Below are 6,555 nucleotides of genomic sequence, written 5' to 3' on the forward strand. Positions count from 1 at the left end.
TGGGTTTTTTTTTTTTTTGGAACTCTATTCATCTGTCTTCGTCTTCCTGCCTGCAAAACACGTCGGTGACAACCCACAATATACCTTGTCATTCTGGGCCCAATGTAAGGTCACACAGCAGTCCGATCATCTTCTAATGGCAACAGATGCATACTCCACATTATCTTCAACTTTAACTTTCTGTAAAAAAGGACCATATAAAAAAAAATGAAGCTTGATTGACACTTTCTGTCACCTGAATGTGGTTAGGCTGACAAGAAACAGCTTGGACATGCTCTAAATCTGCTTCAGGCTCTCAGTGGTTTTGTTAATGGTTAAACAATAACAAGATTTACCAGCCCAAAAGCCCACTGACTGGGCCCAATATTGTATTCATTTTAAAGAGAGACAGAACAGAACTGAAAATTCCCCAGCTTTAACTGGGCAGTAACACCAAGTGAAGAAATTTATAATCAAAATAGTGCAGAAAATACCATAAAGTTTGATTGGACACCTTTGCATATTTCCGGGATTCTCGGAAGCGGAATTATGTGGCAGACTTTTATAGCGATGAAAGAGAGATACAGATGACCGTTAAAGCGTGCCATCACAGCCTGTAAAAAAGGTCCATTATCAATAAATGATCTTACCGATTTCTGTGGTTTTCTTCTGTGGAATGTTGGCTCGGCATAAGTGATCTCATCTTTAAGAGCCTGGTCTGTTTCAACAACAACGACACATGGATTAAACAACAGATCTGTTTCTTCAAATAATATTAACATTTTCCTGCTATATATATATATATATATATATATATATATATTAGGGCTGTCAAAACGATTAATCACATCCAAAATAAAAGTTTGTGTTTACATAATATATGTGGGGGCACTGTGTATAATTATTTTAGATATATAAACACACACACATGCATGTATATATATTTAAGAAATATTTTCATGTATATTCTGTATATAAATTTATATACAATTTATATTATATATAAATATAAATACTTTATATATAAATAATATTTTTTTTTCTTAAATATACATGCATGTGTGTTTTTATATATATACAAAATAATTATACACAGTGCCCCCACATATATTATGTAAACACAAACTTTTATTTTGGATGCGATTAATCGCGATTAATCGTTTTGACAGCCCTAATATATATGTATATATATATAATTTTTTTTTTTTAATAAGAGCTGCTTGCATTGCTAAATGCTAAACAATATTTAGTTGCCTTGACAATCATTTTAAAGTTCAACAGACTACCTGCTACTCATTAGATGATCAAAAGTGTGTAAGTTGACTTTAATTGCAGCGAATAAGTAGCCTGGCTAACACCAGACCACGTATCATTGAGAATGAGACCTGGTCTGGAAACCACATGTTTGTGAAACCAGAACTAAATGTGACAGGTTGCCTTTTTATTTTAAGCAAATCCATTTTTGTCAGTGTGATGAAATACTCATTTTCATGAAAGATCACCAACTGAAGAAAAATCATAATTCATAGAAATAAACTGAAAACCAGCGGAGGACTGAAAGAATATGTTCATGAAGTGTGGTGAAAAAGAATATACTATATATTTAAATATTATGTGTTATACTTATTTAAAATAAATGGGTAACATTTGCCTTTTTGGTTTGTTTTTCTTTGTTTCCTGTAGATGCAGAAGATCCCGACTGCAGAAACTAAAGACAGAGATCCAGCAGCAGCAGAGATCAACACTATGTACAATAAAGGTAGACCTTGATCTGGAATGGACAAAATGAAAGCACTGAATGACTTGAGATCAACTCAGTTAATCAACTTTAATATCAAACGTAAGCATACCTGCACATGTGTGTCTGCAGAGTGTGTTGATGTCCAGATGTGTGGTCTGGTTGCTGATGGGATTGTTCAGCACACAGCTGTAGGTGTTTTTATCCTGATATTCCACCTCCAGAGGTAGAGAGAGACTGATGCTGAGATCACACACACTGATGCTGGACAATACACTCATTCCTGCGTACCAGGACAGAGTCACATCACACACACTCAACACTGATGATGAACACACCAATGAACATGATGAAGAACATTGTGACGAGTTACTGATGATGACAGGAACAGGCAGACGAGCTGAGAAACATGAGGGAATAAACACAAATATGGATAATAGGGTACAAGTACAACAGGGCTAAATGTGCACCGTGGTAAAATAGCATTTGACTGTATTGCCACAAAAATTACGCTCAGCACTTTTCTTAACAACCACTTCTAATCCTTGACGTGATCGCCGACAGCAATGCATGGTTGATTTTCTTTTCTGATATCATACAACATGGCAGTAGTGAAAATATTTTTTTGGGGGGGTTCACCTTTAACCTGTTGTACCCTATTTGTCTCAAACATAAAATGCCCAAACATTTTGTAATATAAATTAGTTATAAATTACATCTCTACTCACCATAGACTGAAACATTGAATGTTTTTGATGATCGTTTCGCTCCAGTTATCTCTAGTGTATAAACTCCAGTGTGTTCAGTTGTGGTGTTTGTGATGGTCAGAGATCCAGTTTGATCGTCCAGCTTCAGTCTGTCTCTGAATCTCCCATCAGGAACATCATCATATGTGGAGAAGAATCGAGCAGATCTACTGATTTCAGCTATCAGAGAGTTTTCAGCTCCATATTTCCACTGAATATCGTCATCTTCCTGTATTTCAGTGAGATCAGTGTTTAGAGTAACAGAATCTCCCTCCATCACTGACACTGAATCACCAAACACACCTGATGAACATGAACAGGTTTTGTCACAGTTTAAGAATCTTGTTGGCTTAGAAAGCACGCATTTAGCTTAAGTTTAAAAATATCGTGTTTTGTTAATTTAATGTTCACTGAACAACATTCAGAGCAGCAGCAGACATATGAGCTATACTGTATGAACAGATGTGAGTGAGCAAATTTCATCTTTACTGTGTCTTAAATGTATATGCTGTAGAGCAAAATAAATGTGTGTTTACATAACCTGTTAATTAAACCTTGAGAGTACAAATTTAATTCTGCTGGATGGATATTGTCAATAACTTTACTTTTTATATAAATTTCGATAAAACAAGCTTCATGAAGTTGTATGTATAAAATGCTTTTATAACTTACCAATCACACTCCACCAGAACAAACAGAACGAAACAAACATGTGAAACATTTTCTCCAAATGAAATGAAAAGTTCACACTCGAGCTGTTCATGTGGTGTGTGTGAATCCTCCCCCTGACAGTTTAACCTTCCTGTGGCACATGCGCAACACACTGTGTTTATGGCATACAGTTATATATTTAAAGTAGTCTATAGATAATATATAAATGCTTGTCTGGCCCTTATTAAGATTGTAACTGTTCTTAGTAATGAAAAACATTCTTCAGTTTTATTATCTACCGCCAATAGTGTTTGAACTGTAATTTTAAATATGTGAAAGTAGAAAAATCGAATGTATTAATCTTCCTAAATTTCCTTGTAAAATAATATATTTTGGATGTTAAAAATTGTTGTAACTCCTACAATATTTTGTTATTTAGAAAATAAGTAATAGCTATAAATTACACTATTATTACTTTCTGAAGCCTGAATAATATTGCTGCAGCAGATTCTATTGTATGTCACATGGTACAAAACCTTTACTCGACAATATCTACAGGGTGTGTTACCATTTTTGGAAAAGGATGCAGTATACATGTGTGAGTTGAGCAAATGTCTAGAGTTATCTCCTGCAGAAGATGCTCAGCTTTGTTGTAAAATAAAGTCAAATATTTCTGACATTGATAATCTCTGAGAAGCTATTTTACAAAAGAGAGAAGCCACAACACTCTCAACTTGTGTGTAAAAAAAATAAAATAAATAATAATAAAAAAATAACTCTCACATTACCAGTCATGACACTAGCAGACCCCCTGAGTCAAACTGAAACTGCTGCGGTCGCTTTTTTCAGAGACATGGTTTGATCTGCTGGATGGAAAAACACATCTCATATATGAGAGTGGTCTTTTGTTCCATGTGTGTTTAGTTTGTAGGTGAAGGGTTTCTTCCTGTCCTTCTGTTATGAACATCACAGTCTGACTAACATTGTAAACAGAATAGCTTTATTGGGAAATAAAATTAATTAATCAACACTGATATTTAAAATCAGTTCAGAGGTCAAACAGGATTCCCATCCATCATGCATTATTGATATAATACACAGACTGACAGCGGATCATTGAACAACAACAACAAATAACACCAGTTGTTAATATAACGTTAAATGTATAGTGATCGTAGAATTAAAAATAATGATTCATAAAAATAAAGACACATGAGGAATGTATATATATATATATATAATTCTTTTTCTACAATGTTTTTGCTCTCTCTGACATTTTTTTGATTGACTTTTTTGTTTTCACCCCATTGTTTTTCTTTGTCCTTGTTTAATGCAGAGCAGGGCTGGTTTAACATTTCTATTGGGCCTCTTTTTTTAGATGAACACTTCTTTAGCCAATAAATCATGTGGCTAAAAGGAAGCTACACGACTTTGGCTTCCTGCTCACTGATCATGAAGTCACCAAGGTTAAAAAAAGGCATAACACTGCCTGCAGGGGAGGAGAGGAGAGGCCGTTTTAAGTAATGGATTTCAATAGAGGAGAGGCTTCACTATGCTGAATAAAATGCTCTTGTGGAAAACCAGCAGATCTTTTAATAAATCAACATTCAAGGCTTCAATGTTTGCCATCAAACAGTTTCGAATTGATCTATTTTTAGAGTTTACACTGGGGAAAAACATTGTCATAGACAATTTCCGGCACTTCTCATTCATTTAATCCAAAAACATAATATAATAATTCCAAATAACATAATAATTCCCTATTATATTGTATGCAAAAAAAAGTATGTCAAAAGAGTAATATAAGCTCTGTCCCAATGTCATGAATCTGGTATCTACCACGCCATCCCTGAATTATTTATTAGAAGACTTTGTTTGATATTGCCTACGGCATCCCTGTGTTTTATTAAAGACACTGTTTACCTGCTATCGCGTTTGGGTCCTCTCTCGTTATCCGTGACCCCCAGTTCAGACGCTGCATCCTTTGAAGGCCGCAAAGGTCAAACCAAGTGTTGATAAATGAGACGCCTACGGAGGACTGTTGTTGTCGCCTAGCAACTGTAACAGCAACCGTTGATGAGTAGCAGTAATGTTTCAAAATGATATTAAACTGTCTGAAAACAAAACAAAATTGTCTAAATATGTTCATCATGGTCCATGAGAAAGAAAGATTTACACAATAAAAGACTTTTCTTTTTGATTGAACTGGGGTCATACATGCTGTACTTGCCTGTGTCCTGTTCAAGTGCAGGCGATCATTTCCAATCACTCAATACAAACACAATAATTCAATTACATTATGTAAAATGACACTAAAACAGCACAGTCCATCTTCCTCTTCGCATGAAATGCACAAATTTGGTAGTAAAAAAACAATCAACATCTCAAATGCTTTACAAAAGATAGTATGTTTCTCTTTTCTATACTTTTGTTACAACAAAGTACAAAGAAAAACATTAACTTTCGAACATTTAATCAAATACATTCCATATTATCAAACATCTAAACCTATAGAAATGTTAATAATTTAAACGATAAATTACAAAAACACATATTTGGCGTTTTGTAGCTGCTTCAATCCACAGTGTCTTTCATTGCAGGTCAGTAGTTTCCTTCAGATGCTCACTGGCTCTTACTGTCACGAATCAGTGAGTCCCATCTTTACCACCAGAGGGCACTCCACCCGGCCGGGACTATTGTCATTCCCTCATGAAACTACATTTCCCATAACTCTCTGCCTGCACTCATCATGCCTTATTGCATCATTACCTTGTTTAAATCGCTATAGAGTCAAGGCAAATGGGAAATGTAGTTTCATTAGGGAATGACAATAGTCCCGGCCGGGTGGAGTGCCCTCTGCTGGTAATGATAGGAACTCTCACTGGTAATCGTGACACTTACAGTCTATAAATATCCATCTTGGATTCACAGACAGTTATAAATTAATTTAAACAAAACATTTGATATGGCAAGATCATGTTGTTTACATCCACGAATAATCAATAACTGGACTGATGGCTAAGTTGGATTGTAAAACCTTTCATTAAACACCTCAATGGATCCGAATGACATTTCGATTTGATGGTGTTTCTGAAATAACCCAATCAAAAGGTAACCACTTACAAAAAGTACTTACTTCTTACAGTTATAAACACTTGATTAAAAAAAATACAATGCGCACATGTGCAGTGCTGCGATGTTCACGAGATTACGACGCATGTTAATTTTAAGTCTCATGAGCTGGTCAGTGGAGGAGACTCTTGACATACATTTCGTGTCAAAAAGGCAAATATACTTGCGATTAGACAAATATAAAAAAACAGAAATCGACAAAAAGATAGACATAAAAAGAGTTATAATCCTGCACCGTTCCTGTCCAGATAATTTTGCAGTTGTAAGAATCCCTCCAGTTACACACTGGGAATCCTAAAGCACGATTGG

The 6,555-nt window shown here is 35.1% G+C and overlaps 1 pseudogene across 1 annotated transcript; it reads right to left on the bottom strand.

Moving 5' to 3' along the window:
• Positions 1-3,243, bottom strand: LOC120486580 (uncharacterized; annotated as a pseudogene). The gene is made up of 5 exons (XR_016146933.1): positions 3,136-3,243; positions 2,446-2,766; positions 1,631-2,117; positions 630-697; positions 1-180 (listed from the first exon to the last, which is right to left on the bottom strand). The product of XR_016146933.1 is annotated as an uncharacterized LOC120486580 (transcript).
• Positions 3,244-6,555: the final 3,312 nt, after the last annotated feature.

The sequence above is a fragment of the Pimephales promelas genome, chromosome 2 (genome assembly GCF_988280905.1).
Source record: "Pimephales promelas chromosome 2, fPimPro1.hap1.1, whole genome shotgun sequence".
In the NCBI taxonomy this organism is placed as follows: domain Eukaryota; kingdom Metazoa; phylum Chordata; class Actinopteri; order Cypriniformes; family Leuciscidae; genus Pimephales; species Pimephales promelas.